This window comes from Sarcophilus harrisii, chromosome X (assembly GCF_902635505.1).
Source record: "Sarcophilus harrisii chromosome X, mSarHar1.11, whole genome shotgun sequence".
Taxonomy (NCBI): domain Eukaryota; kingdom Metazoa; phylum Chordata; class Mammalia; order Dasyuromorphia; family Dasyuridae; genus Sarcophilus; species Sarcophilus harrisii.
The window spans coordinates 8,225,795-8,243,211 of NC_045432.1; the positions used below are offsets into that span (position 1 = coordinate 8,225,795).

At 36.9% G+C, this 17,417-nt stretch overlaps 1 long non-coding RNA gene across 1 annotated transcript in view; it reads right to left on the bottom strand.

The window, feature by feature from the left end:
- LOC111721656 overlaps positions 1–17,417 on the bottom strand; it is a 68,001-nt gene that overhangs the window by 37,758 nt on the left and 12,826 nt on the right. The window contains exons 2-4 of the long non-coding RNA XR_004230460.1: positions 15,316–15,440; positions 13,065–13,192; positions 9,186–9,242 (exon numbers count right to left, since the gene is read on the bottom strand). This is a non-coding gene — a long non-coding RNA (uncharacterized LOC111721656). The remainder of the gene's footprint in view (positions 1–9,185; positions 9,243–13,064; positions 13,193–15,315; positions 15,441–17,417) is intronic.

A 17,417-nucleotide genomic window follows, 5' to 3' on the forward strand; every position in this document is an offset into this window, starting at 1 on the left:
CCCACAACTAACACTGTATACCAAGATAAGGTCAAATAGGTTCATGATCTAGACATAAAGAATGATATTATAAACAAATTAGAAAAACATAGGATAATTTACCTCTCAGATCTGTGGCAGAGGAAGGAATTTGTGACCAAAGAAGAACTAGAGGTCATTACTGTTCGCAAAATAGGTAATTTTGATTATAATAAGTTAAAAAGTTTTTGTGCAAACAATACTAATGCAGACAAGATTAGAAGGGAAGCAATAAACTGGGAAAAGGTTCTAATAAAAGCCTCATTTCTAAAATATATAGAGAATTGATTCAGATTTATAGGAGTTCAAGTCATTCTCCAACTGATAAATGGTCAAAGGATATGAACAGACAATTTTCAGAGGAAAAAACTGAAACTATTTGCAGTCATATGAAAAGGTGTTCCAAATCACTATTGATCAGAGAAATGAAAATTAAGACAACTCTGAGATACCACTACTCATCTGTCAGATTGGCAGGAAAAGATAAGTAATGTTGGAGGGGATATGGGAAAACTGGGACACTGATAAATTGTTGGTGGAACTGTGCATGGATCCAACCATTCTGGAGAACGATTTGGAACTATGCTCAAAAAGTTATCAAACTGTGCATAGTCTTTGATCCAGCAGTGTTTCTACTGGGATCATATCCCAAAGAGATCATAAAGGAGGGAAAGGGACCCACATGTGCAAAAATATTTGTGGAAGCCCTTTTTGTAGTAGCTAGAAACTGGTATTGATGCCCATCAGCTGGAGAATGGCTGATTATTATGGTATATGAATGTTATGGAATATTATTGTTCTGTAAGAAAAGACCAGCAGGATGATTTCCAAGAGGCCTGGAGAGACTTACAAGAACTGATGCTGAGTGAAATGAGCAGAACCAGGAGATCATTATACATGGCAACAACAAGATTATATGATGATCAACTCTGATGGACATGGCTCTCTTCAACAATTAGATGATTCAAAACAGTTCCAGTTGTTCAGTGATGAAGAGAGGACCATAGAGAGGACTGTAAGAACTGCGTATGGACCACAACATAGCATTTTCACATTTTCTGTTAATGTTTGCTTACATTTTGTTTTCTTTCTCAGGTTTTTTTGCTTTCTAGATCCGATTTTTCTTGTGCAGCAAGATAATGGTATAAATATGTGTGTATATATATATATATGTATAAGATTTAATATATATTTTAACATATTTAACATGTATTCGTCTACCTGCCATCTAGGGGAGGGGATGGGGGGAAGGAGGAAAAAATTTGGAATAGAAAGTTTTACAAGGGTCAATATTGAAAAAATTACCCATGCATATGTTTTGTAAATAAAAAGCTATTATATTATATTATATTATATTATATTATATTAAAAAGCTACCATATATTAGGACATAAAGACCTTGAATTCAAATGTAGAAAGGCAGAAATAGTAAATGCATCCTTTTCAGATCACGATGCAATAAAAATTACATTCAATAAAAAGTCAGGGTAAAATAGACCAAAAAATAATTGGAAACTAAATCATCTCATCCTAAAGAATGATTGAGTGAAACAGCAAATCATAGACACAATTAATAATTTCACCCAAGAAAATGACAATAATGAGACGGCAATGAGAAGATCCAATTCAGTTCCAAAATGTGTGGGATGCAGCCAAAGCGGTAATAAAGGGGAATTTTATATCTCTAGAGGTTTACTTGCATAAAATAGAGAAAGAGAAAAATCAATGAATTAGGCTTGCAACTAAAAAAGCTAGATAAAGAGCAAACTAAAAACCCCCAGTCAAACATTAAACTTGAAATTCTAAAAATAAAGGGAGAGATTAATAAAATTGAAAGTAAAAAAAAAAACTATTGAATTAATAAATAAAACTAAGAGTTGGTTCTATAAAAAAAAAAACAAGCAAAATAGATAAACCCTCGGTAAATTTGATTAGAAAAAGGAAAGAGGAAAATCAAATTGTTAGTCTTAAAAATGAAAAGGGAGAACCTGCCACTAATGAAGAGGAAATTAAAGCAATAATTAGGAGTTACTTTGCCCAACTTTATGCCAATAAATTTGATTACTTAAATGAACTGGATTAATACCTTCAAAAATACAGCTTGCACAGATTAACAGAAGAAGAAATAAATTGGTTAAACAGTGCCGTTTTAGAAAAAGAAATAGAACAAGCTATTAATCAACTCCCTAAGAAAAAATCCCCAGGACCAGATGGATTTACATCTGAATTCTACCAAACATTTAAAGAACAATTAACTCCAATGCTAATAGGGATTGAAGGAGTCCTACCAAATTCTTCTTATGACACAGACATGGTATTGATACCTAAACCAGGCAGGTTGAAAACAGAGAAAGAAAATTATAGACCAATCTCCCTAACGAATGCAAAAAGATTACAGAAAATCATCCCCAAGATAATACTCCATGACCAAGTAGGATTTATACCAGGAATTCAGGGCTGATTCAATATTAGGAAAACTATTAGCATAATTTACTATATCAATAACCAAATGAACAAAAACCATATGATCATCTCAATAGATACAGAGAAAGCATTTGATAAAATCCAACATCCTTTCCGATTAAAAAAAAAAAAAACCAAGAGAGTATATGAATAAATGGACTCTTCCTTAAAATAATCAGTAGCATCTATTTAAAACCGTCAATAAGCATCATATGTAATGAGGACAAACTAAAACCATTCCCAATAAGATCAGGTTGCCCACTATCACCACTAATATTTAGTATTGTATTAGAAATGCTAGCTTTGGCAATAAGAGTTGAAAAAGAGATTAAAGGAATTAGAGTAGGTAATGAGGAAACCAAATTATCACTCTTTGCAGATGATATGATGGTATACTTAGAAAACCCCAGAGATTCTACTAAAAAGCTATTAGAAATAATCCACAACTTTAGCAAAGTTGCAGGATACAAAAAAATCTACATAAATCCTCAGCATAAAGAATGAGATTATAAATAAATTAGAAGAACATAAGATAGTTTACCTCTCAGACTTTTGGAGGAGGAAGGAATTTGTGACCCAAGAAGAACTAGAGATTATTACTGATCACAAAATAGAAAATTTTGATTATATCAAGTTAAAAAGCCTTTGTACAAACAAAACTAATGCAGACAAGATTAGAAGGGAAGCAATAAATTGGGAAAGCATTTTTACAGTTAAAGGTTCTGATAAAGGCCTCATTTCTAAAATATAGAGAATTGACTCTAATTTATGAGAAATCAAGCCATTCTCCAATTGATAAATGGTCAAAGGATATGAACAGAAAATTTTCAGATGGTGAAATTGAAACTATTTCTACTCATATAAAAGGGTGTTCCAAATCACTATTGATCAGAGAAATTCAAATCAAGACAACTCTGAGATACCACTACACACCTGTCAGATTGGGTAAGATGACAGGAAAAAATAATGATGAATGTTGGAGGGGATGCGGGAAAACTGGGACACTGATACATTGTTGGTGGAACTGTGAACAGATCCAACCATTCTAGAGAGCAATTTGGAACTATGCTCAAAACATTATCAAACTATGCAGTGTTACTATTGGGCTTATATCCCAAAGAGATATTAAAGAATGGAAAGGGACCTGTATGTGCAAAAATGTTTGTGGCAGCTCTCTTTGTAGTGGTTAGAAACTGGAAAATGAATGGATGCCCATCAATTGGAGAATGGTTGAATAAGTTATACCATATGAATGTTATGGAATATTATTGTTCTGTAAGAAATGACCAGCAGAATGAATACAGAGAGGCTCGGAGAGACTTACAGGAACTGATGCTAAGTGAAATGAGCCAGGAGATCATTATACACTTCAACAACAATACTATATGAGAATAAATTCTGATGGAAGTGGATATCTTTGGCAATGAGAAGATCCAATTCAATTCCAATTGATCAATGATGAACAGGACCAGCTACACCCAGAGAAAGAACACTGAGAAATAAATGTGGACTTCTTGCATTTTTGTTTTTCTTCCCAGATTATTTTTACCTTTCTGAATCTGATTTTTCTTGTATAATAAGAGAACTGTACAAATATGTACACATAGATACACATATATATGTATTTAAGATATACCTTAACATGTTTAACATGTATGAGACTGCCTGCCATCCAGGGGAGAGAGTGGAGGGAAGGAAGGGAAAAATTGGAACAGAAATGAGTGCAAGGGACTATGTTGAAAATTTACCCATGCATATGTTCTGTCAATAAAAACCTATAATAAAAAACCCTAAAAAATTAAAATAAAATAAAATAATCTCATCAGTGCTGAGAGAAGTTGCTGACAACCAATTTTTTGAAGTTGTACAGATAAGTTTGCTTATGGTAAAGAGTGAATTTGGCCATTACTTATGAAAATGATGAAAGTGTGCCTGGAAGAGTATATAATAAGATTATATCTTGGAGCTGACTTAGTAACAATTAGATTCAAAGATTTCATTTTGCTGTAGGGATTAATAAATAATACAGTTAGTAGGTAAAATTAGTTAGTTTGAAGGCTTATAGTAGCTAGCATTTTTCTGGGATAGTAAAATCAACTATAATTTATGTGAGAAATTCCAGAATGTGACTATTCTTAATTTATAAATGAAGGATAGTAAGATGTCCTTATATGTGTTCATTGTTGTTATTGCAACACGAGAAAAAATAACAATAATCCAGCCCTAAAACTGTCATTAGTGAAATTCTGCTATTTGAGGTAAAATCTCTAGGGACTATAATTTGATATTGTTCTAAGTTTTGATTTCAGGTACAGGTATCTGAATTGTCATTAAGCCAATATTTTACCTCTATCAAGGGGAATGTTATATTTTTGCCCAAACAGAATATATAGTCTGAGAATTTCTAAACATGGATGTCTATGCCTGGAAAAGTTGAGGGAACAACCTTAAGTAGGCAAAGATGGATCCTCTTGACTCAGTTTCCCTATTGTGCTATTTCCTTTCTGAACAGGATATTTTCTCACCTGGTTAATTTTGAACCTGACTACTTAACTGCATGATTAGCTGTTAATTAAGACATTTGTTGTTCAATCGTTTAATTGTGTCCAACTCTTTGTGACTCCATATGGAATTTTTCTGGCAAAGATACTGAAGTGGATCTCCATTTCCTTTTCCAGTAAATTAAGGCAAACAGGGTAAGTGAGTTGCCCAGGGTCATACAACTAGTGAGTATCTGAGGCCAAATTTGAACTTATATTTTCCTGACTCCAGGCCTATTCCCTTGCTCTATTCCCTTGCAACATCACCTAGTTGCTACCAATTATGACAGCACCTGAAGTCAAACAGACTTAAGGAAGTTTTTCTCCTGTTATGTTTATGTCAGCTCAGCCCTTGAAGGGACAGTCTTCATATTAACCATGTCCTTCCATTTTTCTATAATTCCTAAATATCTATAATCAGATAAAGTGAACTACAGAAGTTTTTTGTTGCTGCAAAACTAAATCTATTAATTAATAAATTAATACTAAAGCATCTCCAAATTACTATAATGGAATGCAAGTATGAAAGATTTTACTATGTTTAATATGAGTTTGTGGTTAACTCTGCATCCAAAGAAACTAGTTAAATGAATTCTTAGGCTTACTTTCTATAAGATTATTAAATTAGATTAGTGATTTTACAAGTAAACTTGTATTAATAATTGTAAAAAAATTAATCTTTTTTTCCATCTTATTTTTAAATTTCTCCTGATAATATTAAGAAGCAGAAGAGTTCATTTTTCAAGTCAGGCTCTCACGGATCCCATGGCATTGTCCATATCAGGTGAAACTCAAGTAAAGATCGAAAGACCAAACAGTATGTAAAAGCTGAAAATCTCTGGTGAATTTCAGATGAATTATGGGCTCCTAATTTGATGTTCTTCGTAGAGCTCTGTCATTAATAGATTTAGCTCTGTAGGGTCTGAGCTGATTTTCACCACATGAACTAATTCTTGGAAAACCAAATTTAGGAGGCTGTACTAAATTGTATTGAGTCTTGTTACTGGCAGGTAACTCAAAGAAATTGAGTTTCCCAAAGTGTTTTAGTTATTTGTCAGCTACTCTGGCTGAGGACAGATGAAGGAAGATTTCCTTGACCCTAGTTTCCATGGTTATCTGGGTAATATAGAAATCTCCCCTCTGAGTCGGTCCATTGTGAACTGTCTAAATGCAGTTTAATCTGTAAAATGACATTTGTTTCCTTAAGGGAGGAATGAATTAATGACTCAAGTAAATTTATTCAACTTTCATGACAAAGCAGGGATCATGATTTTTGTGATACTGGTGTCCCCAATACTTTTGTTTCCTGTTGTAAGTTTTAGTCCCCTGACTTATAGCTCCTGAGACTTAGATTGAGCTCTCTAGACTATAAGATATTGGGAAAAATTAGTCACCTATCTGGCCCTTACCCCTAATTAAATGAATTATATCAATCTTTAGACAAGACGGACAATAAGAAAGACGACTCAATTGAGTCAGGGGACTTCTTTGTTATCATACCTCAGCTTTGGGCTTCTATAATCATGCTGTCACTAATATGAGAATGTATTCTGTGGAAAAGTATGTGGAAAGCTGCTTTATTATATTGTTTGGAAAACTTGAAATTATTATACTATTTAATAGATGTCTAGATCTAGAGACTGCACCTCGAATATCATCTTGACCCCAGAAACTCTCCAGGAAGCCTGGAGATGGCTACAAGGAATTTAGAGTTCCTCCAGGTTCTTCATCTCCCTGAAACATTCTTGTTTTGGGTCTCCCTAACATTGTGTTTTGTACTAATGATATTTTTTGTTATGTAGTAATAATATTTTGCTTTGTATTAATTTTTTTTCTAAAACTACTTCAGATTTGGCAGTTTATTCTTGTGAACAACAGTTCCATTATGGAGAAAGCTCAGCCCCAAAAATATCCTTTCTCCCCTAGCTGCACTACTTTGGGGACATCTCTGGCTTTTCCACCCTCAGGTATGTACAATTTCCATGACTTCTCCCCTTCACTTTTGTTGGATTTATTTCCCCCATTTTACTGTAAACTCATTGAGGGCAAGAACTTTTGTTTTTGTTGGTTTTGTTTTGTTTTTGTATTTGTATCCTATGAACTTAGTACAGTGCCTGGTAGACACATGACAAATATTACTGATCTTTAAAAAATAATTCCAATTCCAATGCTATGTAAATTGTTTGTAAAAATATTTTAAAAGCGATCCTATCAAATTCTTTCTATGATGCAAATAAGGCCTTGACAAGTAAATCGGGGAAAGTCAAAAGAGAGAAAGGAAAAAATAGACCAATGTTCTTAATAAATGCTGATGCAAAAGTATGAAATAAACTTAGCCAAGAATCTACATCAACGTATCCCAAAGATTATAGACTTTGACCAGACTCGAATTATACCAGGAATTTTGAGTTGGCTTAATATTAATAAAACTACAAACATAATTAACCACATAAACAAGAACAACAAAAATCATGATTATATAAATTACAAAAAAGTTGTGTTTTTTTTACAAAATATGCATTTCTCTTAAAAACAAGACAAAACAACAATACTAGACAACACAAGATTAAATTGACTCTCCATTAATGTGCTAAATAATATATATTCAAAACCAAGAAACAAGAAACATTACATGTAATGTTGATAAACTAGAGTGATATGAAATTAATCCACACACAGCATGAGCATTTCTCTTTACTCTCAACCAAATTCAGCAGGAAGAAAGAGAAAGAGAAATTCCATTTAGTTTTCATTAACAAGTACAAAATATAACACATATTTGGGAGTCTATCTACCGAGATAGGAACAACACAGTAATTATGTGAATGCAACCAGAAAACAGTGTTTCAAAACACAAGCAAATCAGAGAAATGTTAATTCCTCATGGATAGGTAGAATTCATATAATAAATATGATAATTACATAACTTTATTGCCATGTCAATCAAACTACCAAAAAATTAGATTACTTCATAGAGATGAGAAAAAAAAAATCACAGTACAAAATTCATCTGAAAGAAAAAAAAAGTCAAGAAGAACAATGCAAAAAATAAAAAAATTGGGAAAGGAGCCAGATCTCAAACAATACTGTGAAAAGCAGTAAACAGTAAGATGATTTGGTACTGGTGAAAAAAACAGATGTCAATTAATGGAAAAGATTAGGGAGACAGAATACAAAAGCAAATGGGCTTACTAGCCTCAAGTTTGATTACCCCAATGATCCTAGTTATTGTGGTAAGAACTCATTGTTTGACAAAAAAAAATTGCTGAAAAATCTGGAGGGCAGTTTGGGAGAAATTCAATTTACACTACCAAGATAATCTCAAAATGAATAGAGGCCCTGGAAAGAGAGAAAAGGACACATCATGAACAATAATGAAACTGGATACTGGAGGGCAATACAAAAACTTCAGGCAGCATTGAAAAGTTCTGCTATTATAAACCTAATGAAATGTTAAAGTGTAAATAGGAAATACTTTATTGACAAATTCAGATTAATAAAAACCTAAGTAAGAAAAAATTTGTTGTTTAGTCATTTTTCAGTCATGGCTGACACTTCATGACCCCATTTGGGGTTTTCTTGGCAGAGATACTAAAGTGGTTTGCCATTTTCTTCTCCAGATCATTTTATGGAAACTTAGGCAAACAGGGCAGAGTGACTTGCCCACGATCACAAAGTTAGTGTCTGAGGTCACATTTGAACTAAGGAAGATAAGACTTCCTAACTCCAGGCCTGGGGTTCTATTGAACCCTCTGGCTTCCCTAAGAAAAGACTACACATATCACAAACAAGGAAAAGAAAGGAGAAACCTCTGGGAAAAGAGGATTATGATAGGACAAAGGAGTCAGCAGGTTCCCATTCTATTTTGAACTTTCTTAAGAGTGTTTATAATTGAACTCCATCTTCTTTGACCCTTCATTATGTATAACCTACACACATATACACACACACAAACACATCTTTTCCCTGGTTATTTTTAGAAGATGACACAAGGTAATCTTCAAAGAAATGTACTAACAAGTCTTTGTCACACAGGACAAATGATAAAAGAGTCAACTCTGACTCCAACATTTTCCTCTTCTTGGTAGAATACTGGGATACAACAAGTATGGGATACTGCATACACTGACAGACATGGTCACAGTATTAATTAGTTTTACTTACCTCATTTTCTTTGTTCCAAGGCTTGGTCAATGTGAGGAAGAAAGTTTCTGGAACTGACTGTAGTACAAAAAAAAAATCAAAAGTCTTGTTTTTAACAACATCTGTTATTTTTATTTTTAATTTATTTTTCTGTTACAATCCATTAGAAATTAATTTAGACTTAGCATTAGAAATGAATTTAGAATTAGAAACATTATTTAGAATATTTTTTAAAATAAACAAATTAGTGGAGCAAGGAAGAAATTGCCCTTTATAACTAGGGGTGGGAAAAGTGTTCATGACCCAACAAGGAACAAAAAGATCACAGAAAATAAAATCAACAATTTAAATTGCAAAAAGTTTAAAGGGTTTAGCACAAACAAAACTAAAAGAGCTAAAACTAAAAGTAAGCATAGAACTGGAAGAAATGTAGCAGCAAATTTCTCTGATACGGGTCTCATTTCTAAGGTATGTAGAAAAATGACTCAAATTTGTGTGATTAAGTCATTCCTTAGTTGATAAAGAAGAAAAGGATATGAACAGGCAATTTTCAAAGAAATCAAAGCTATCAAAAACCATACAAAAATGATCCAAATCCCTAACAACAACAGAAGTGCAAATTGAAACAACTCTATTTCCAACTCACACCTGTCAGATTATCAGAGATTTCAAAAAAAGAAAATTAAAAATGTTGCAGAGGTTTCAGGAAAATAGGTCCATTAATGCATTGTTAGAAGAGCTATGAATTGGTCCAGCTATTCTGCAAAACAACTTGGAACAATGCCTAAGAAGTCATTGAACAATACATGCCCTTTGACTGCCAGATCCTGTACGAGGCCCATACCCAAAAGACATCAAAGAAAGAGGAAAAGGATGTATATATACAAAAAATATTTATAGCTGCTCTTTTTTAGTGACAAGGAACTTGAAATTAAGAGGGTTCCCATTGACTGTGTGAAAAAATAGCCAAAATCTTATGGCATATAATGAAATGGAATACTATTATGCTAGAAGAAATGAAAAGAACAGTTTCAGAGAAACCTATGAAGAATTAAATGAACTGATACAGAGTGAATAATAAAGAGACATGAGACTAATTTATACAGTGACAACATTATGAAAACAAACAACATTTGTGGGGGGAGGATGAGGCAGTTGGGATTAAGTGACTTGTCCAGGATCAGATAACTAGCAAGTGTTTAAGTGTCTGAGGCCACATTTGAATTCAGGTTCTTCTGACTCCAGAGCTGGTGCTCTATGCTCTGTGCCATTTAGCTGCCTCAAAACAACCAACTTTAAAAGACTAAAGAATTCTGATGAATATGATGACTAATCAGGATTCTAGAAAATTGATGGAGAAATATGTTAATCATCTCCTGAAATATGTCTACTTGTCCCTCTCTAATGGTTTCTTCCCTGTTGCCTACAAACATGCTCATTTCTCCCCATCCCAAAAAACCCTCCCTTGATCCTTCTATCCTCACTATCATCATATGTATCTTCTGCCTCTTGTAGCTAAACTCAATGAGAAGGCTATATACAACAGGTTCCTCAACTTTCTTTCCCTTCCCTCTCTTCTTTATCCCTTAAAATCTGGCTTCTGACCTCATCTTTCCACAGAAATTACTCTCTCTAAAGTTTCCAGTGATCGCTTAGTTGCCAAATCCAATGACATTTTCTCAATCCTTTTTCTCCTTGAGCTCTTTGCAGCTTCTGACACTGCTAACTACTCTCTCTTCCTCTTCTCTCCTCCCTAGGTTTTTGGGACACCAATCTTACTTGGTTCTTTTCCTACCTATTAGACCTCCTCTGTCTTCTCTGCTGGATTCTCCTCCAGATCATGTCCACTAAATATATTGGGCCCTCTTCTCTTCTTCTGTACTACTTCACTTGGTGATCTCATTGGCTCTCATTGGCATAATTACTATGTCTATAATGATAATTCTCAAATTTGCCCATCCTGTCCCAATCTCTCTATTGACCTTCAACGGCCTTTCATACATGTCAAACTGAACATTCACTAGACATCTTAAACTCACTCTGTCCACAGTGCTACTCTTTATCTTTCCCCCTACATTATCCCTATTACTGGAGAGGGATACAGTGCCCCAGTCCCCCAAACTTACAAGCCAGAAATTATCCTGAATTCCTATCTCTTATCCCTCATATCCAATCTAGTAACACATTCCATTGATTTTATCTTAATAGTATTGCTTCCATGCTACTTACTTTCCCTGTCATTGCCACCATCACTATCCAATCACTGATACGCTGCCTGAACTTATTCTTTAGCTCATACCTACATCCCCTTCCAACTCTCCCTCATTACTTCATTGCCTTGTGCCTGAACTATTGCAATAGTCTGCTGACAGGTCTACTTGACATAAGTCTCACTCTACTCCAACTCATTATCTATTCAGTCACCAAAGTGATTTTCCTAAAGTTTAGGTGTAAAACTGAAAAATTGATACCCCACTTTATTTTGTAATATTTTCAGTCTTTAATGATCATTATACTATGTATTCATTAGCCTCCTCATTATGTTGCATATTTGTGGGAGACAGCAAATTTCTGAAATTGGGAGAGCTTATGTCCCCTGTGGAAGATGCAAGAGAACAGGGGAGACCTTTAGCATGTGAGCAGAACTACACAGCTCAAAGTGTCTTTAAAAGCACCTGACTGACCATGCTTGAGCCTTTTCTTGATCCTGTCCATCTGAGAGTTAAAACTTTCACTCACTGAGAATGAAGGGTTCCACTCATGGGAAGGGATATTATGTGGTAAAGGGAGAAGCTTAAGGACTGTTTCCTTATTCCCCTCTGCCCCACTTAGGGCATGTGGTTTTGAGAAATGGGCCTGAGGTTTTAGCCTTTTCCTACATCCTTTTCTGTTCTAGACAGCTGCAGGGAGTGGAGTTCCCAGTATGGGACCCTCACCCTCAGAAATCCTGGAGTCTAAGAATTCAGGATGGATGTTACTTCAGTCCAGCATTAAGTCCGTGTAGAGTCGAGTCCTGGCACAATAGTCTAGACTGCAGGGGTCCTCAAACTTTTTTCATTAGGGGGCCAGTTCATTGTCCCTCAGACTGTCGGAGGGCCGGACTAGAGGAAAAACAAAAACTTTGTTTTGTGGGCCTTTAAATAAAGAAACTTCATAGCCCTGGGGGAGGGGGATAATCGTCCTCAGCTGCCGCATCTAGCCCGTGGCAGTTTGAGGACCCCTGGTCTAGAGGGACTTTGGACTTGCTCTGGTACAAGACAAGCTCATTCCGCCTAGAGTGATATTTACTTGCCTCCTTTGATCAGCTTAATGCACATTGCCAAAGAAAGGACTTGATATCACCTATTTTTTTAGCAGAGCTACCTGATCGATGAGTAAGAGATGCAAACCCAGCAGGGGGCCTAGAGCTCACCTGAGGACGTGGTGGAGAAGGGGCCAACCATCTCCAACAACTGCCAACTACCCAACTACCACCCACAGGGCAAGAAAGTCAGCCTAGCTGAAGCTGCCACGTACTGTAGGAAGAAACAGGAGGCAGTCCAAGGGTGATCAGTAGACCAATGGTATTGTTGTACCTAACTCATCAGCAAAGCACTTAAAGTTAGGAAACCAACTAAGAAAAATACATATCATGGGGTCGCTCGCTGTTGTTGTTACTGGCACACTGCTTGCTTTGATTTGAAGGGCTAAATACTTTCCTCTGATTTTCCTCTAGTTTGCATGCTTTCAAAATGAATCAAAGCTTATCCTACTGCTAAGGCAGTTACAAGGAGACCACCAAAGCCTAGGTCTTTAACCCTGGACTCACACAGCCCACCTCTGCTGACATTAAAGGCAGAAGGACAGGGTGAGTATGCTAGTGAGCTCCCTCCCGTCCAAAAGAAAAGCAAAATGATGGACCTTGTGATGATGCCCAACACCTTCAGGACATGGAAAGTCCACAAATCTTCATGGCTTCTCCTGGGGTGCCTGACAAAGGCTCGGCAGGCAGTGGTCGATTTCTCATCCTCTTCCTGAGTGCTGTGGAACTTAGATGACAGAAGTTGTTTAGTAAGTCACCAAGCACTCCAAAGCACTTACCTCAGTGAGTAAGGAGGTGTTCAAGGCCCTGAAGCATGGGCAGATGGAAGTTTTCTTCATGAGTATAATAGTGGGCCATTCTCCTGAAATGGTTAAGCAATTTAGAAGAAGAGGGAAGGGGAGAAAGAGAGGGGAGAGAGACAGAGAGAAAGACAGTAAGACACACCCAGACATACACAGAGACAGAGATACAGAGACAGAAAGAGACAGAGAGACAGAGGCAGACCGAGACAGAGGTATACACAGAGGGAGGGAGGGAGGAAGAGAGAGAGAGAGAGAGAGAGAGAGAGAGAGAGAGAGAGAGAGAAAGAAAGAGAGAGAGAGAGAGAGAAACAGAGAGATAGAGACAGAGACAGAGTCAGACAGACAGACAGAATATGAACTGTGGACCTGGGCCCTGGAAAGTTCAGGACAAATGCCCAACAAAACTAGGAGAACTGTAATTATGTCAACACTAGTTTAGAGTTAGACCCAATCACCACAGTTTCTTGTGTCCAAAGCATGTGAATAGAAACAGTGACAGGGGTGCAAGCAAGCCAAGTTTGAAGACAAAGAAGGAAATAAGGTATTAATATGTTAACAATCTGTTTTTCCGAAATACGAATACATGCTCCTGACAGACCTTGCAATTCTGAGCTCACCACCAGAGGCATCCCAGGGGGTGGGGGGAAACACTTAGTGCAGTACAGACTACATGCCCCGAGGGAGAAGGGGGAGTTCCCCTCTCCCCTACCACCCATTAGCCATGGCATTTTTTTTAGTAGAGCTACCTGATCAATGACTGAGAAATGGCACACCCAGCAGGGGACCTAGATCTCACCTGAGGACGTGGTGGTGAAGGGGCCAGCCTCGACTGCCAACTACCCAGCTACCACCCACAGGGCAAGAAAGGCTAGCTGAAGCTGCCATGTACTGTAGGAAGAAACAGGAGGCAGTATGTGCCAAACAAGTCAAACCATCACTACCACTTTGACCATCATCAGACCCTGATGAGGATCCTGAAACCAAGAGAGCCGAGAAGTGTTCTGCTTCCAGCCCAATGCCCTCAGCTATCCGCCTGGGGAGCAGTCCCTGTGAAGATGTATTCTGGGGACCCCTTCTGCGGGAAGCATATAGGGACACGACTACTCAAGACCAAGAAATGAAAGTCCTTGATCCTGTCCAATGATTCCATATCAGAAACTGGTACAATTTTTTAAGTAGAATAATATGAAAGAAGGGACCTGACCATGTGTTCTGCTGTTACTCTAACAACTAGATGAGCTTTTCTTTTGACTTGTAGCTGAAACCTTCTCTTTGTGTTGTTTCCTGTATTTTTTTTTATTTGTATTCCCAGTGCTCACCACAGTGCTTTGTACACAATAAGTACTTAATAAATGCTCCATTCATTCAGACAGGAAGCAGCTTCAGGGAGTGGGAGTTCTTTTAGTCCTCCAAGATGAAGACTAAATCCAAGAGTAGCAGGCTTAGAGAGCCCACCTAAATACTCTTCCAAGCAGGCGATGCTGGCACGCAGATGACTCTACACTTGAGAAAGGATTTGGAGGATGTAAACTGCTAGAAATGGGACCTGCCCTGGCCACATGTATTTCTTACATATGGGCCTCTTTCCATAGTATTTATGGGAGTTTAGAAAGGGAAGGTTTTGTAACTACTGTTCTCAATATGCTATTAATATCCACTAGTGCTTTGAGCTAATTGTGTTCACTGGCTCACTATTGATAGAAAGTCATAGTTTAACCAGGGGTCCTCAAACTTTTTAAATAGGGGGCCAGTTGCCTGTCCCTCAGACCGCTGGAGGGCCAGACTATAGTAAAAACAAAAACTTTGTTTTGTGGGCCTTTAAATAAAGAAACTTCATAGCCCTGGGGGAGGGGGATAAACATCCTCAGCTGCCACATCTGGCCTGCGGGCCATAGTTTGAAGACCCCTGAAACTTTAAATTATCATGGGAGCTTATGAATTATGGTTATAGGAATTTAGACTTACAGGTTACCCCAGAATATAGAAGCGCAGAAGTCCTTCCCCTTCCCCACCTTTCCCTCTGCCTTGCAGGAACCAATCTACAAACCTGTAAGTGCCAGGTTCTGGAGATAGTGCAGAGAGGATGCCATATCAAGAAGATGGGTTTTTCAAAAGTCTTTTCTCACCTCTTCTATTTTTCATTTTTTCTTTTTGTCAGGAAAAAACTTCTTCCTGTAAGTCCATCAAAAGGAAGGTGAATATTAGGACTGTGCTCTTCAGGCAAAGAGTACAGAAAATTATTTTATGGGATCATGGTACGTAGAACTGGATAAGATCACAGAGTTTTCTAATCTAGCCCATTCATTTTACATTTGAGGAAATGGAAACCAAGAGAGAAGCTACTTACCCATGATCGTATCAGCAGTAAATCACAGAGCCAGGATTCAAATTCAGATTCTTTAATAATGGAACTTTCTATTATTTAAATTTAATCTATTGTATCCAATTCATTTCAAATTATATAAATTTTTTTTCAACAAATATTTTTTGAGTTCCTACTCTGAAAGATCCGAAACTGAGAAGGTACATAAAAATGAATAAGATAAAGGTTTCCACTCTCAAGGGATTTGCCCATAATCTTAGTAGATTACTGGATGATCAAATGTACACAAATCAATACACAAAGTACACAATACACAAATGAGGTTGTTGAGGATATAAGGATAAACAAAGTACTCTAGGCATTCTCACTTCAACATTGGGAATATATAATATCATTTATAAAGTGATTTTGTATAGATTTGGAGAAGTTATGTTTTCTATATTCTCAAGTACTCAAATGGACAATTGATCTTATCAATTTAGATGTTTGCTTCAATGAGAACCTGCCAGTGCATTACAACTCCGTCTATGGTTGTCAATAAGGGCATCAAAATAAGTTCACACAATATGCTAGAAGCTACCATTGGCTTTTTCTTGGTATCTCAAGGAAATCAGGGAAAGACTTTGGCTATCCACTTGTTTGACTTTGCCCTTGCTGTTAACAGAGCCTCATCCTTTGCTAGGATGTATTTTCTTGATAATCTTCTTTTCATTTCATTTTGCTATATTTGGCAGGCAGACTGTGCATGCCCACTAGTTCTTTTTCCGTCAACATCTTTAGGATGCCTGTTTTCAATTTTTAGAGTCCTCTATGTGACATGGCTTTGAGTTGTATAAATAACAGAAAACTATTGGCATTAAAAGACAAGCTTTTGCTTCTTTGGAAAGTCTGGGGTCATTAAAAGAGTTTTACATTTTCCCCAAATCTAAGTCCAATTCCCTCTTCCCAAGATCTATAAATACTGATGAATGAGCCAAGTTACCCTCCCCCCAGTGACTCTGTAAGGTGTTTAGACGAATTCAGCTCTTTTCAGCTCTGATTCCAGTTCACTCGATGCTTTGCTGTTGCATGAGACCCCAGAGAGGATGATGAAATCCCTTGGCCCAATGGAACAGATTTCCTGTTTGCCATCAGTTCATTTCCCACAAAAGCTTTCAAGGACTTTCCATACTTAGTCCAAAGCCTATGATTGAGATGCTTCCTCACATAGCTAGTGAGGATGTATGTAGGCAGGGAAGGCAGGGGGAGGTAAATATATATGTCAAAGAAGAAAGGAAAACTCATAAAAGCCACCTACTTGTGTCTGCATTCTGGATACAAAATTGAATCAAACTTTTCTCCTCTTTTAATTTGTGACTCCCAATCAATAAGAAAGATGAGTAAGGTAATAATTCACATCTTTAAAGCACTTGAACAGGGGTAAGCCAGAGCCCAGAAATATCACCTTGAGTTTCACAGAGAATGTAAACTGCCTTGAGTAAACGTGAATAGCAAAAGAAGGTCCCACTATCCCATGGGAACATTGACACATAACTAAGCCATCCTGGCACTCTGCCTTATTTGTTCTGTTTCTATGTAATGTCCGACCGGGCCTGGGATTGGGGTGGGGAATCCATTATGTTACTCTGTCCTCATGCCATCCAGGACCACTGGCCTCTTATAAGTAAACTCCCTTACAAAGCCCAATTAACCCGACACTAATAAAACCAAGCTGACATGAGCCCCTCTTTCTTTGGTATCTCAGGATTTTCTCAGAATGTATGCTGCCCTACAGTTAGCATAATCAGGGCTGGATAGTTTGCCTTCGAACAGCACTTAAAATTTCA